This window comes from Canis lupus, chromosome 31 (assembly GCF_048164855.1).
Source record: "Canis lupus baileyi chromosome 31, mCanLup2.hap1, whole genome shotgun sequence".
Lineage (NCBI taxonomy): Eukaryota > Metazoa > Chordata > Mammalia > Carnivora > Canidae > Canis > Canis lupus.
Window position 1 is genome coordinate 42,939,686 of NC_132868.1, and position 16,611 is coordinate 42,956,296.

At 48.8% G+C, this 16,611-nt stretch overlaps 1 long non-coding RNA gene across 1 annotated transcript; it reads left to right on the forward strand.

Moving 5' to 3' along the window:
* Nucleotides 1-1,648: 1,648 nt before the first annotated feature.
* Nucleotides 1,649-15,588, forward strand: LOC140622474 (uncharacterized). The gene is made up of 4 exons (XR_012022237.1): nucleotides 1,649-1,779; nucleotides 3,404-3,614; nucleotides 10,472-10,552; nucleotides 12,996-15,588. It is a non-coding gene; the product is annotated as an uncharacterized lncRNA (long non-coding RNA).
* Nucleotides 15,589-16,611: the final 1,023 nt, after the last annotated feature.

The following is a 16,611-nucleotide window of genomic DNA, read 5'->3' on the forward strand; positions in this document are numbered from 1 at the left end:
TGAGTAAATTTTCTTCAAAATATAAATTAAAGCAAATACAAGACAATGAAAATTTTAAAGGATTTTTGTTTTCATAATTCTTTGCAATAAAATATTTAAATTCTCTATTAAAATTAGAGCCAAAATATAAACCATATTTAATATGTATTAGAACTTTAAGTGAAAACTGTTTTATCACCTGAATTGTAATATTTAACAAATTATAAAATTTAATCTTTTAAAATACTTTCATAAAAATACACCTATTAACAATCTTACTTGCCAATTTAAAGAATCAATTCCATTTATATATGCATAAATATACAAATTTAGAATTACAAAAATTGTCTAATATCGCAAAATCAGTGGCTAAATTTCAGCCATTCGGTGTACCTGCCGCAAATATGGTGGTGATTCATCAGTCATTTCAGAAACATGAAACATGAGTTAACACAACACTTGTAAAGCATCTGAACATCCCTTGGCATTTAATAAGAACTCAATAAATGCTAGTTACTATGATAATAACTATTATTGTTACTTGAGTGATTAAAGTTCGAGAAACGGGCACCCGAGTGGCTCAGTTGGTTAAGCATCCAACTCTTGATCTCAGCTCAGGTCTTGATCTCAGGGTCATGAGTTCAAGCCCCACATTGGAGCCTACTTAAAAAACAAAAACAAAAACAAAAAACATTTTGAGAAGCATCAATCCAACGTAAAGTCCCAAAAATAAACTTTAGACCAATGTCAAACCCTACAAGGCAAAAAGACAAGTAGAGAAAGCTGGTCTTTGCAGCGCTCTCTGTCCCCTTCTGTACCCTCTTCTCCCCCACAGGGCTTGCTGCTCTGGGCCCCTGGGCCCCACGCAGGTCCTGCCCCAGGATTTGGGCCTCCCCGCCCCATACCTGGATCTAGGTCCAGTGATGGAGACACAGGGCAAAGAACACTAACAGAATTATTTTGACTCTGTATACTTGTCGGGGCATGCGCTTGTCACAGGAAGTCTGGAATAATCACTTCTCCTTTTCAGTGGAAGCTGCCTTGACAGAAATGCAGGATTGTTAGATCTGCCCACCTCCTCTCATTAGGCTGGATTATTTTGGCATCACGCGTACATTTACTTTGACTACATGGAGGAGGAGTCACATCCAATAATCAATGTTTTTTTTCCCCCACAGATAATCAACATTGTAGTCTGGAAACACGTATTTTACAGTATATTTTATTACTTCCACCAAGCTTATAAATAGGTCATAGAAATTGACTTTGATCTAAAAAGTTTATTAATTAGGCAACTTGCTTTACTTAGGGATTAAAAACAAAGAATAAATACAACGATGCCTCATTTCTTTCAAAAGGTTCCCCGGCCCTTTAAATAAAAGCCGAACTACTTCGTTATTTTAAAGAGGTCTAGGAGAGGAAGCTTTAAAAATGTAAAACAAAACAGAAAACCCTTCTCTGTTTAAGGTACATTAAGGTATCAACAGCTGAAACGAAAGATTAAAGGCAGTTAATTATCCTCCCGGGGCTTGGCACAGTGAGCCCGCCCGTTTGGGATCAAGATCCTGGCCGGGGCTCATCTCTTTCAAGTTTCTCTCCTTTCTGCAACTTCCAAGTCCTCATTAGACAGTTTTCACTTTTGGTTATATTTACAATGAGTCAGTGCTGAAGAGGGCTGACTGATGTGACCTGGGTGCGGTGTCCCAGAGCCCTGGCATTCCCCGCTCCCGTCCTGGGCCACCCGGAGCATCACTTAGATTCCAACGGTGGTCCCGGCCTGAAGGAAGATCCAGGGCCCAGGTGCGTGGGGACCCCAGCGTCCACAGGACCAGGTTCCCGCTGACCCTGGGTGGGGGGGAAGGGAGGGCAGGGACGGGGAGGGCAGGGGAGACAGCGGGGGGAGAGGGCAGAGGGGTTGGGCAGGGACGGGGAGGGCAGGGGAGGCAGCAGGGGCCCCGGGTTCTGAGGCCGGCAGGCGGACAGACTGGGCACAGGAAGGGGCCGCACAAGCAGGCCTGGGCTGGGCCCTAAGACACCCCGAGGCCCCACGAGCCCCAGACACCCGGAGGCGTCCGCACGATGACCGACCCTAACCCGCACACGTGCGCCCTCCCCCTGCACGAGGAGCGTCCCTAACCCAAAACACCTGCGCCCTCACCCCACACGAGGAGCGTCCCTAACCCAGCACACGTGCGCCCTCCCCCGCACGAGGAGCGTCCCTAACTGCACACGTGTGCCCTCCACCTCGCACGAGGAGCGTCCCTAACCCAGCACACGTGCACCCTCACCCCGCACGAGGAGCGTCCCTAACTGCACACGTGCGCCCTCCCCCCACACGAGGAGCGTCCCTAACTGCACACGTGCGCCCTCCCCCCGCACGAGGAGCGTCCCTAACTGCACACGTGTGCCCTCCACCTCGCACGAGGAGCGTCCCTAACCCAGCACACGTGCGCCCTCCACCTCACAAGAGGAGCGTCCCTAACCCAGCACACGTGCACCCTCACCCCGCACGAGGAGCGTCCCTAACTGCACACGTGCGCCCTCCCCCCACACGAGGAGCGTCCCTAACTGCACACGTGCGCCCTCCCCCCGCACGAGGAGCGTCCCTAACTGCACACGTGTGCCCTCCACCTCGCACGAGGAGCATCCCTAACCCAGCACACGTGCGCCCTCCCCCCCGCACGAGGAGCGTCCCTAACTGCACACGTGTGCCCTCCACCTCGCACGAGGAGCGTCCCTAACCCAGCACACGTGCGCCCTCCCCCCCGCACGAGGAGCGTCCCTAACTGCACACGTGTGCCCTCCACCTCGCACGAGGAGCGTCCCTAACCCAGCACACGTGCGCCCTCCCCCCCCGCACGAGGAGCGTCCCTAACTGCACACGTGTGCCCTCCACCTCGCACGAGGAGCGTCCCTAACCCAGCACACGTGCGCCCTCCCCCCCGCACGAGGAGCGTCCCTAACCCAGCACACGTGCGCCCTCCACCTCGCAAGAGGAGCGTCCCTAACTGCACACGTGCGCCCTCCCCCCACACGAGGAGCATCCCTAACTGCACACGTGTGCCCTCCACCTCGCAAGAGGAACGTCCCTAACCCAGCACACGTGCGCCCTCACCCCGCACGAGGAGCGTCCCTAACCCAGCACACGTGCACCCTCCACCTCGCATGAGGAGCGTCCCTAACCCAGCACATGTGCGCCCCACCCCTGCAGGCTGCCTGCTTCCCCGCACCCCACCCCTGAGGCTCACCATCCTTCTCCTGAGTCTACTCGCGGCTCTAAGAGTGCGTCCTTCCCTTAGGGTCCTCACCTCCCCTGTGCTCGCCAGTCACTAAGGGCACCCGCAGCTGTGGGAGACGCCGTGTTAATAGCTTCTGCTACTCTGTTATTAATCCTATTAATAAGATCTTATTACCCTTTTGTCAGCCTAATCCAGAGTCATCCCCGCAGAACCTAAGAAGATGGCAGAAAGCTTGTTTGTCTGTTTTCCATAAAGATCAGCAGGTGCTGCAGCTGGACTTAGAAGACCTAGCGGGGTTCCTGACGGGCCTTGGCTGTGCGCCCCTGAGCCTCAGTCTTCCTCTCCTGGAAGATGGGAACAGCAGGAGCTTTGGACCTGCCAGACAGGACTCGGAAGGTGAGGTGCACACGGGAGCACTTTAGGAGCTTGAAGTGATGAGCGGCAGGGCTTCTGCTCCCGTTCTGGAAGCTGAGGGTAGGGGCTGCGGCTTATTCAACGGGAGGCCCGGCTACTGCTCTAAGTATGTCCTTGGCAATTCTGGTGTCGTCTCAATCGTAGTGTCGGGGCCTTTGCACATCTGCGCACTTGCCTTTGTGTGTACTTTTTAAAATCTGCTTTGGATAAATTTGTGGGGCCAGGCCTTGCGGCTTGAGCAGAGCAGAGGCCGACCCAGGCTGCAGACGCCCTCCACGTTCACCACGTGGGCCCCTGGGGACAAAAGGCCTGGTTGACCCTTGTCCCCGGGAAGCTGCGGAGCTGCTAAGGGCAGGCCAGACCCAGAGTGAGCGGCCCGTGATCAGAGGAGTAGGAAATGAGCCCGGCTTGTGATTCAGGCACAGAAGGTTCTGGGAACAGAGTCGCGGCCTGCTGGGGCGGCCCATCAGCCAGAGGTGGTTTAGGGACCGGGGAGCAAGGACTCGTCCGTTTGTCCTGAGCCTTGAAACGGGGCCAGAGTTTAATATGGAGCCCACAAAGTTAACTGGAGTTTATCTGACTTTATTTCTAACTTAATGTGCGGTTCAATTGTCTCTTGTCAACGTATTCTTGAGTTTCTAAATCATAAAATCTGCTCATTTCATTTGCTTCTTAAATACTCACGGTTACTTCTTTTCTATTAGTAATTATTTTCAAACTTAGTGTTTTTTTTTTTTTTTTGCCTTAAATTGTGTTTTATGAATTAGTTTCTCGCCTCCATTTTCTCCTTGTCCATGTTTTGCTGGTCAATATCTTATCCCCTTTTCACTTTTCGCACATTAATTCGCATGCATTGTTTGTTCAGAGGCGGACGGCTTGCTTTTACTTTTGCCCAGCGTGAAGGTTCTATCTTTTCTGGTGGTGACTCAGCGTACTCACAATTATTATTATATCTCATATGTCGATCTTAATTTGTTCATATTTTCAAATGCTATCAATTTTGTCTATTTTATTTTTGTATATGAATTATATTTTGTTCACTTTTACTTTCTTCCATGATTTCACCTACAACCTCTATGTTTTATAATTCTAACAGAAGCCACCTTTGGGTATTACAAATTTTCTATATTTTTATAATGATCAAACTCAAGGATAAAATGCTACATTTAAAATGTTACATAATTAAAATAGAGAATTTATTCCTTTTTTAAGATTCATTTTTATTTTTATTATTCTTTTTTTTAAGATTTTTTAAAAATTATTTATTCATGAGAGACACAGAGAGAGAGGCAGACTCTCTCATTTCTCTACCATGATTCCCTTGTTTCACTTTTTAGTGTCTGTTCAAATAACTGAATTCAGGTAATTATTGGTAAAGCATGACTCTTCCATTAACTATCTTTTATTTTAAGGAATCCCTTGATATTTATTTTATCACTATACGGTGAAGTTTTCACTAGATCTAGTTCTATGTGTAACATGTTGAGTGCTCATCACTGTCTCTAAACATACCCGTAATCTTAGATTCTTCTTTAATCACGTCTCAGTGAGTGGACTATACCCCATCAAAGAATTTCTCTTCCAACAAAGGTTGGTGAGTGATCTTTTTCTGAGTCTTTCTGCATCTCAATGTGTCTCTATTGTCTTAATTTATGAAGAGAAACTTCCCTGCCTACGAAATTCTTTGTTTTTCTCCCTCAAATGTGAGTACATGTGATTTTATTTTCTTCCGTGTTTATTTTGCTGAAGACAAATGTGAAGTTTTCTTCTGTTTTTATGATATTTTGGAAATACGCTTTTCCCTTTTTTTGATCCATTTATTCAACAAAGATTTGTTGAGCAACTAATATGGGCCAGGCTTTTACCTCGTCACTGGGGGATGACAGAGACAAACATTTCTGTCCTCGGAGGATTACATCCTTTTTCTCTAAAATGCCCACATGATTTTAAATTTTATGATTGTATTTAAGTTTTTGTTGTTAGATGTATCTTGTTGGACCGAGGTTTTCGTAAACTCCGCTTGAACTAAAGCTAAGGTAGCTTTCTTGAAACAGCAAAAGCAAATGTATTTTCAGCTCCAGACACTTCTTTCTACTTATGCCTCAATTTTTCAATATTTTTCCCCCCAGGGGAACCTATGATTCTCGGTTGCATCTTTATTCTCCATTACAAATGTCATCTTTCCTCCGAAAACTTTTATAAACTTTTCATTTGCTTTCTCACTCTACACAACTTACTAGCTTTCTGGGTGTCCTTTTTCGCTATTCCGTGTTTCACTTCCGGTTTTATTTCTGTTTTTTGCAGTTTTAGTTCTTTATTCCCACCCTGAGCCTTCTTTCATGCATTCTGTTACCTTTCTGCCCTGCTGATTCATTAGTTATTTCTGTCCCTTCAAATTCTGTTATTGCTCTCACGTCCGTGCACAGAACAGCATACGTGTCAAAGGATACACCTGGTGGATTTTCGCTTTGTACGAACAACTGTGTAACCAGTTCCAAGTTCAAGATTCAGAAACGAAAAAAAAAAAAAAAAAGATTCAGAAATGTCTTTCCTGCTCCTTTCCAGTCACTATTTCCCTCTAAAGTTACTCTACTGTCTTTTATTTCATGTCTTTTTTTCCCCTTATTTCTTCTTCTTTTTTTAAATAGGTGCGTCTACTTATATCTCAAGGAGGATGCAAAATCCTATCCTAAAATTTCCTCCAGGTTCCTGTAGTAGATTATCTTCAGAGAAATGTTGATTTTACTTGATTTTCATGATGTTTCCTTTTTCCCTTTTATTAGTGTATTGTCATGTCCCCACCACATTTTGTTTTTCTTTCAGAAAATGGAAAAACATGGGGGACACCTGGGTGGCTCAGACGGTGAAGCGTCTGCCTTGGGCTCAGGTCATGACCTCAGGGTCCTGGGCTCGAGCCCCAGGTCAGGCTCCCTGGCAGCCGGGTCTGCTTCCCTCTGCCTCTTATCCCACTTGTGTTCTCTCACTTGCTCTCTCTCAGTCTCTCTGTCAAATAAATAAATACAATCTTAAAAAAAAAAAAAAAAGGAAATGAGGAAACCTATATCCAAACTCACTGTTTGCTAGGTTATCTGGGTTTCCTGTTGACTCTTCATATTTGTAAGCCGCCTATTGGTTGGATCCGTTTCTCAGGCTTCAGCTGGTTATCAATAGACCCTACTTGATCATCAAACGTTGCACCGGGTGAGGGGTGAGGTTTTCCGTTATTCCTGCTGCCTCTGTCTGTGGTGTTATGAACCAGGTAAGGACTGAAACAGCAGGATCTCCACTTGCCCCCTGCCCGACGTCAGTATTTAGAATCCTACCTGCTGTGGTCTCCTGTGGGCCCCCACCCACCGAGGTGTTGCTCCGCCCCCTGCCCTCACCCTCTATGTACCTACATCCAAGCCACCCAAGTGCAGTCTTGACGTTGGTGGAACAGTGGGGGGCTGAAATGACAGAACCGTGGACACTTAGAAATGTGATCTCCACGAGGTAGTGAGAAGGCTGGGGACGTTCGCATCATCCAGGCCTTCCTCCTCCCAGTGTGGTCTCCTCACCTGGAACATCAGCTTTCACCCGGGGCTTCGTTGTGGTTTTGTTTGTTTGTTTTTTAAGATTTTATTTATGTATTTAAGAGGCAGAGAGAGTGAGAGGGAGAGAGAGAGCGCGAGAGCGCACAAGCGGGTGGGGCAGAGGCAGGGGGGAAGCAGGCTCCACACACTGAGGGGCTGGATCCCGGGACCCTGGGGTCATGACCTGAGCAGAAGGCAGACGCTTAACCCACTGAGCCACCCGGTGCCCAGACCTGGGAATTCTTCGAACTCAAGTCTCCCCCAGACCTACTAATCAGAATGTGCGACTTTACAAGACGCGTTAGATTCCTGTGTCCACGAAAGTCGGGGTAGTGTCGATTCGGGGGCTGTTGAAAGTCTTGGTGGCTGGTCTCATGCCCCGGATGCTGATTGTTTTCAGAGCGAAGGCACGGGCTGGAGTTACGCGGTCGGGGACAGGTTCCCGGGACAGAGGGCCGCCCTCTGATGCCTCACGCTCTCTGGGCCCTGCACCCTGACTCGTCCCAGTGTCGCCAGAATCCATCTGTGCCATGGGGTGGAGGGCCCCGATTCTTGGCCGCCTGTGGCCGGGGCTCACCCTCAATGTCTGGGGGCCCCGACAGTCCTTGAGTCCTGGCTGCTCTGTGTGACAACGCGTCGTGGTGGGGAAGCCTCCATAGCTTCGGGTCCCTGTGGTTGTCACTTGGGGTCCGGCGCCAGCCCTGTCGTCCGCAAGTCTTTGGTCTGTCCCTTCCCACCTCTCAGGGCCACGCGACTCCCCGGGCACGCCTGGGCCACCGGGGCTCGTCCTTCTGGTCTAAAACTATCCGACCGAAAAAAAAAATACATACATACATAAATAAATAAATAAAAAATAAATAAAAAATAAAACTATCCGACCGGGTCCAGCCTGAATTCCTCCTACAAAATCATTCAGGGCTGCACTTAGCGTCTGAGCTGGACCGGGCCGTGGGAGGTTGGCGGGCCCGCATCTCCAGACATCTGCCCACCCCAGGCCACCTCTGGGGCTTTGAGTGTGTAGCCGGGTGGAGAATCACCAGGAAGGGGTCTCTGATCTGGGGCAAGGGCAGCAGGTATCTTCCCACCTTCCTTTAGGGACGCAGGAGTGCTGTGCTTTACAAAGTACCGGAAACAACCCTGCCCACGTAGGTAGGAGTCTACGCATCTCTCTCTCCATCAGTCAACATCATCTGTCATCTCTCAGCTACTCATTTCCCCCCCACAGTTGACACTGGCCTTACTTTGGAAGAACACACCTCTGGAGGTTGTCCGTAGGTGCCTGCATGTGGACACATCACAGGCCACCCGGGCGGGGGTGTGCCCAGTTCCTGGACGAGCCCGAGACCAAATGAAGCCAGGAATCTCCACTAATTGAAGCGGGGCTTTTACTACTTTCATTTTGATTTTCCATCCTCCAACCAGGAAAATCAGGACTTGCAGACATGAAAGGCTGTTGCAAAGGAGGAACGTGGGCGGCTAAACACCAGCCTTTACCAGCTCCCTCCTGGGGAACCAAGCTGTGTTTTGTGCAATCTACTTTTATTTCCTTTCAATCTCTAATATAGGATTTTACCCTGGGTGGGGGGAGGGAAATATGTGATCATGTCTAAAAGATGCATTTTTGACAGAGCTGGTTAAATTTCTGTGAGGAGAGGGGGTGTTTGAGGGTCGCAAAGCCCCCAGTGCACCCTGGGGAGCAGTCAGTAGCCAAGAGGGAAAGGTCAGGTTTGAATCTAGTACGGAAGTTCAAGGTCTGTGGAGATTTGGGATTTCGTAAGCCAGGGTCAGGAATGGGCTCTTCTAGTCTCTGAGTCCTGGAGACAGACTTTAAGAGAAGTGTGTGTTTCTACTTTCTAAGACCTTAGATAGAAAAATGAAGCCATCCTTATGGTTCCCTTCTCCGCTGGTGAGCCCTGATTAACGAATGAATGTCTTCGTTTTTGCTCAACTATGAACTGGCGTACTTAATTAGCACTAATTCCTAATTATCGGTGGTAACAGGGAAAGGGGGAAATGAAGACGTATCGAATCCCTTGATAATCATTTTAGCCACAGGAAAACAATGAAGCTGCTCCCTCCATTCGCGGTTCTTGACACCAGACTTCACACGCGCAGCCCGCCTGCAACTCACACATGCTAGATCGCGACTTCGGAATGACTCAGAATCTTCGGGTTCTTAGATTTCTGATTTCATTTCTTTTACTCTTGTCTCTATGATCCTGAAGTTTGACCTCATCATCTACTCTTAGATTTCAACCTTTGGTCTCCCAAGGTTACGTGATCTTGGACATGGGCACAACTGCACAGTTTTTACTTATTTCTTTCTGAGACTTGATCATTTTATTATCTATATTTGATTTTATCTTAGTTACCTTTATTTATTATTTCTAAAGATCATTTATTTCTAAGGCTGTTCTCATGGTGAGAACTTCAGACTCCACTTCTGACTGCGACAAATAATCCCAGAGCGGTGGCCGGCTTGGCCAGCTTTAGCTACCCTTTAAAAGAGTGAGAACATAGCCCATCATTGCTCTGTGATCACTAGAATTAAAAACAAGGATGTAAGTTTTATCACTTTTCTCTATTGTATGCTCCATTTTTCTGCTCAAGATGATCAAAATGGGTTTAGTTTAGAAAACAACAGTATGGATAATAGCCACGTGGTGTAGTTGGCTACATTCCGTCTCATACTCACAGAGATGTATCCTAGGTCAACGTTAGGACCAAAGCTTAAAATCACAATTTTAGAAGTAAAAGAATTTAGTGATCAGCAATGTAGACTAGTATGAGCGTTTCCTGAGCTTTCCCGGGCTGAGAGGTGAATGCAGGGAGTCCGAGGGAAGACAGAGGGGTGAGTGAGGGCGCCGCCAGCTGAGGAGGGCTACCTCACCCCGTTTCTTTTTTTTTTTTTCCCTCACCCCGTTTCTATAGCAGCATCTCATTTTGCCCATGTAAGAGCCAAGGAAGATTTTTGTTTGAACAAAAGCTATTGTGAATGAAAAATACTAACAGCGGTGGATCTGGCCTATTCTACTTGAGGAAATAGAGATCCAAAGAAGTCAAGTGGATAAGATCTCAAGAAGGCCAAAGACCCTCCACTCCGCCAGCACTTCTCCCACGGACCCACAGACTTTGTTCTGTGGAATTGTTTCCCCAAACGATTAAATGTCAGTCATGGTTCCCATAATTCTTTAGGTAACTAGTAAGTAGTATGTGGATTTCACATTCATGAACTATTTACAAAATTCTAATTTTATGTTTATATAGGAAGCCTGGGGTATTTTTGTTGATCCTCAGAGATCGAGGACCATTTCACTGTTTTTCACTCCATAAAAATTTTGGTGCAAGGTAAGTAAAATGTGTTTCTCGACCTTAAGAAGTTCATTGTTTAATGATAGAACCTATTTTGGGGACAAAAATTATGGAGCCCCAGAATTAATCACACACATTAAGATTGAAGGCAGTTTAATATAATCTGTTTCAATACAGTTTAATCAATTTAATACAACTTAAACGACATATTTTTTTTGCACGAATGAAAGAGTAATGTCAACATACAATGTTTCCATTTAATTATCTTAGAAGCGATGGCAATTTTTATGCTTGTCTAAAACAGCCATCGACGTGAAATTATAAATGTGTCAGGAGGTAAATGCCAGAATTTTATCCATTTCCATTATTGGAAGCTATGTTATATTTTCTTTTCTAAACTTTTTCTCTATTTCCTTGAAATATTTATGAAAAATAGCATTTCATTGCCTCCAAATTGCATCTGATATTTCCAAATACATGAAGGCCAAATCTTGAATCAGTTGCTATCAATAGTTAATTTATGTAATTTCTAAGCATAGTGAATTCACTTCATAAAAATTTTATATGCACATATATTCTTTTAAATATTGCTATTTCACTAATTCATTCATTAATTTAACAAAGAATCTTTGCTATTTTCCAGGGACTGTGCTAGGAATTATATTTACTATTTCACTAATTCATTCGTTAATTTAACAAAGAATCTTTGCTATTTTCCAGGGACTGTGCTAGGAATTATATTTACTCCCTTCAAGGAACGTGGAACAAATAGCAGGGGTTTTTTTGTCTTATGTTTTCTTTTCCCAATAAAAATAATGAATTGTGCATTGGAAAAAAGATGCTATCAACAAATTATAAACATATAAATACATAATGAAAGAAAACATTTCCATTATAAAGCAAACATATCATATCAAACACATCATTCTAGAAAACACCATGGATGCCTTTTAAATTAGAAAGGAAAATACGTCCTTTTGCAATACAAACATATAGGGATAAGCCCTACCAATGAATATGAGAGCTATAAAGATCTATTCGAAGTAGCTTTGACATAAAATGAAATCCTATATTGGATAGATTTGCCAGCCACCAGGCTAAAGGTAGGAGCCACAGAATGTCAATAACTCAAAATAAAATCAACAAATTTCCCTTCTAAGTGAGGGTAACCAGGGGAACATTATTGACTCATTTGCAAACTTATACATGGTAATTTCTGGTCTGATATTTGCTCTTTCTCACCTCCCTAATGTAGCATCATCTAGATTGCCTCGAGGTTATCGTGCACAGGAGGCCCCTTTTGGGGGACTTACTGGGCCTCCAGTGAAGGGAATCAAACCGATCAAAGGAAAGGAAGGGATGCTTCGAGTTGTTTTGTGATGACATTCATTTCTCAGTGACCTTCCACCACACCATCCCACTTATTTATTATTCTTTTTTAAAGATTTTATTAATTTATCCATGAGAGACCCAGAGAGAGGCAGAGACACAGGCAGAGGGAGAAGCAGGCTCCCTGCGGGGACCCTGATGCAGGACTCGATCCTGGGTCCCCGGGGTCATGCCCTGGACCAAAGGCAGATGCTCAACCTCTGAGCCTCCCAGGTGCCCCCCGCCACACCAACTAATTAAAAAAAAAAAAAAAAACTCAACACAATGTGCAACTCCCTCAGTGAGTGCAGTGGGAAAACATAAACCAGGCCTCATCCAGGAGGCTTTCCGCCTGTTGTCGCCCAACCAGAGATCCCAGGCAGGACAGTTGACACGGCTGTGGGCCGGGGTGCCCGGCCCCGCTGCTAAACACAAGTTAGTGTGTGGATGTGTCCCCAGCTGGCAGATGAAAAGGTCTAAAGTTCAGATTGTTTCAAAAAGTCATAATGAAGCCACAGGGCCGTGTTCTTTGGGAGAGAAATGTCAGCTCCTGGAGAGTCTCTGCGACTGTGAAGGACACTTCATTACAGAGAGGAGCTGACTTAATATACTCTGCAAATGGCTTCATAACATTCAATTTTGAGAATCATTTCCATCCTTTCATTCACAGTACATAGGGAAATTAGCTGAAATATTTATCTTTGCTTCTCCCTACGTTTTATAGCTCTAGTCAAAAACTAATTAGACTCTGGCAGTTAAATCCTGCATGTAGGCACCCCCTACCCCCGACCCCCCAAGGAGTTTCCTCTTTATAGGACGTCCTCGGCTGCAGAGAGTGGCCTATTTAACTTAAAGGGTTTTCGTTTAGGTTTTGTTTGTTTGTTTTCTTTTAAACATCCTATTTATTTATTTGACAGAGAGACAGCAAGAGAGCAAAGCAGGGGGAGGGCAGAGGGGGAGGCAGAAGCAGGCCCTGGATGCGGGGCTGCACCCCCGGACCCGGCACCGTGACCCGAGCTGAAGGCAGACGCTGCAGCCACTGAGCCACCCGGGGCCCCCTGTTTGTTCTTTTAATGCCAAATTTATCCATCTTTCCATGAATATGTGATAGGTGGTCGGGAAAAGAGGAGACGAAGGAAGCCGAGCACCGAAACCAGTAGGCACATAGTGACACTTGACTCATGAAGGAGAAGGGAAGGCTTGTCATCATCTTGGGGCACCAGGCAGGTAGGAGTCCTCCCAGGGATGCCCCAAGCCTTCTCACTATCTGAGGGCAGAGACCGCTGTGGGGCAAGTTGGGGTACAGGACTCATCCTTACCCGTAGGGCCGGGAGGCTCCCCCTCTCCTGCCAGACAGTCCCAGAATATGGGTATCTGCCCGACCTGCTCCCCCAGGGCCCTCCCTACTGCAGTGACCTGGCCCGGTGGGTTCCTCTCCCAGGGGTAGGCGGGTCTTGGGTGCCCTCCGAAGGGTGGGGACACGCTGAGATGGGCGCGGGGCTCGGGACATGTCTGATGCTGCTCTCAGTGCAAGAGAGAGGCGCTTCCTGTCCTTCCATGGCTCCTCCTTCCCACCCCCCTCGGAGGCCCTGGCCGTCCGGGCGGCAGGATTGAGCCGCTCTGAATCTGCCACACACCTGATGGGACATCGTGGGTTCGGTGGTGGTGGTGGTGGTGCTTTATTGTTTGGTTGGTTCGGGTTTTCCCCCCGTTTTAGACTAAAGGCCACGTAGGCCAGTAGGGCCGGCACCTGGGCGCGTCCCACCAGAGCGGGGCCTCCCTGAGGGGTCTGGCCACGGCATCCGAAGTGCTGCGTGGCCGTGCTGGCCTTCCGCCCGGATTGTCCTTGAGAGTCTGGGGCGGGAGGATGGTCGCTGGCACCGGGAGCTTGGAGTCCCCAGCGGCCCTCACTGCTGCCTCAGAAGCTCGGGCCGTGCGGTTCCCACCTCAACATAAACGGAAACGGTGGGATCATAGGTCGCCCTAAACCACACCAGGCGCTTGCTTGATTCCTCTTGGCATCAGTGGGATACAGGCACTGAGTTCCCCCCCTTTTTTTTTTTAAATTTACGTAAGAGAGAGGGAGACACAGACCCCTCTGCGGACGGGGAGCCCGACCGCGGCTCCACCAGGGCCCGGACACCATGACCTGAGCCCGAGGTGGACGTGCCCGCTGGCCCCGGGCACCCCGGGCACGACGGTTTGAGTCCGTGTAAGAGCCCGAGCTGCGGTTCCCCTGCGGCGCGCTGGGCCGGAGGAGACACGGCCCGGCCTGGTGGTGGCTCCGCGGAGCCTACAGTGGACGGAGGCTGAGCCCTAACAGCGGGGAACATCCTCGAGTTCAGACACGGGCAAATCCTCGTTTGTCCGAGTCCCCGTTCGTGGCCCACCGGGCGCCGTCTGCCTCGGGGCACCCGCCGGCCCCTGGATGGCGCAAGGACAGAGCGCACAGGACCGAGGCCTGACCTAGCCACGAAGGGACGGCACATCCACACGATAACGGCTGCTGGGACCCACGGGAGCGACCTTGACAGCAGCGCCACGTGGCTGAGGGCGTGTCGGGGAAGGGAAACAACGTGTCTGCAAGTGGCGGGCGGCGGGGCCAGCTCGGCCGAGGCTCTCAGCCCCCCAGTGTGACGGGGTGCGGCAGGCAGGGCACGGTGACCCCCGACCCTGCCGCCCAGCCTGGAGCTCCGCGCTGGCCTCTCCTTTGCGGTGCCCGGAGCCAGCAGGTGTTGGAGGCGACCCCCTGCGCTTAGGTGACACCAGGTGCCTACGTCACAGGACACGGATGAAGGGATTTCTGCAGAGGTCATGAAGGTCCCTGACTTAGTTAGCTGACTAACTAACTGATTAGTCAACTAATTAGCTGACTCGGAGTTAAAATCCAAAGGGAGCCTCCGCTGGGTGGGTCCGACCCAACCAGAGGAGCCGTTTGAAGGCGGGTCAAGAGGTCAAAACAAAGCAGTCCAGAAGCTTCTGCTGACCTCGAAGGAGCGAGCCATCCGGAGCTACGACTGCAGGGAAATGCCGCTGCCGACACCCTCGATGAGTTTGCAGGAGGACCCTGAGTCTCAGCCGACTCCACCCTCTGGTGCGGCCTCCGTGGCAATCTGTGGGCGCCCGAGCAGAGGCCCAGGCAGCCCGGCCACGGAGCTGGGGGGCAGGTGGGTGTTCCTGCGGAGCGCTCGCTCTGGCGGCACAAACAGCCCCGAACGCTGGGTACAGGCCATGGCGTACTCAAGCCGACGTGCCCATGGCCGTGGGGCAGGCCCAGGTGTTTTGTATTTTACTGAAAACGACTCAGATTCATGGAAGAGTGTTGCCATCTACTTTTGCCCCCCGGATACTAGATTATTATGACTTTAGTATTGAACGTTTAGTCCGTTGCGGTCACGGAAATACTATGCATCCAGTTAGGTGGGTGGTGCTTTCAGGGACATGGATTGAGAGCATCACTAGGAGGCTTTCAAGCATAAAACTGTATTAAGATAAAATCCTGAGGAAGAGGTATGGAAATAGGAGTCCACGCACAGACGTGAGTGATGTTAAAATTCTGTTAAAGAAGATCATGTTTAGGGATCCCTGGGTGGCGCAGCGGTTTGGCGCCTGCCTTTGGCCCAGGGCGCGATCCTGGAGACCCGGGATCGAATCCCACATCGGGCTCCCGGTGCATGGAGCCTGCTTCTCCCTTTGCCTGTGTCTCTGCCTCATTCTCTCTCTCTCTCTCTGTGACTATCACAAATAAATAAAAATTAAAAAAAAAAGACATGTTTAGGTGACTTTTAAATAGTTTTTGGTGGTTATCAAGTTACTATGTTATTTAGGTTTCACTGGATACATATGAGGATACGTACTGATCATGCTGTATAATATAAACAGCATTACAATGTTTATTAAAGACATAAATACTTAGAATCACATTTTTATAACTATTTAAGCTTATAATAACGTTTTTTTTCAGTAGAGACCTACAAGTCTATGAGAAGATACATGGTCTCACCACATTCTCTTAGAAATGTGAACAGAAAGTCTCGAGACCAAAGGTGAGAGAGAGGATGTTGGAAAGGTAACTTAGAGCTTAATTAAACCTACTGGGATAAAGCGAGTCCGTTTTATCTGCTACGGACCAGGGAGCCAGTGGCGTGGGAACAAGGATGCTCTTAGGACGCCCTCGCCGGGCCCCGGGTGCCCCCCGCCCGCCAGGCGCGCTGGTCCCAGCGGTGCTCCCAGGAAGTCTGGGTCACTGCGAACCAAGCTTCAGATTCTAAGCGAAGATTTCACTCCTGAATCTTGGGGGCATGAGACGTTCCTGAGGCACTTTCTGCTGATGTGTGTTTGCCCCAGCCCGGGCGGCAGAGCCCCCGGCACACGAAGGCCGGTTCAGGCCCCGGGACTCCGGCCAGCAGAGCCAGGGCGAGGGGCGCTGCACACGGTGGGCCCAGGCCGGGAAAGGACCGGAGGTCGGGAGGCTCAGCCCGAGCCCCTGGGCGAACCCTTCCGTCCGGGCACCGAGGCCCCTTGGGCTTCGCTCTCGTGGCACGAGCCCTGGCGCCGTTTCCCCAGGTCCCCATCAGGAGGACTTTAGGCCACGTGTTTTGCGGCCTCAGATCGCTTGTTCCTCCTAGTGTCCTGCGCGCTTTTCTCAGCGTGGTACCACAACTATGCTGTCACCGTAGTGGACGGGATCCCGGGCTGTGTGTTGGGGGATAGCCCGGGCGGCCCAT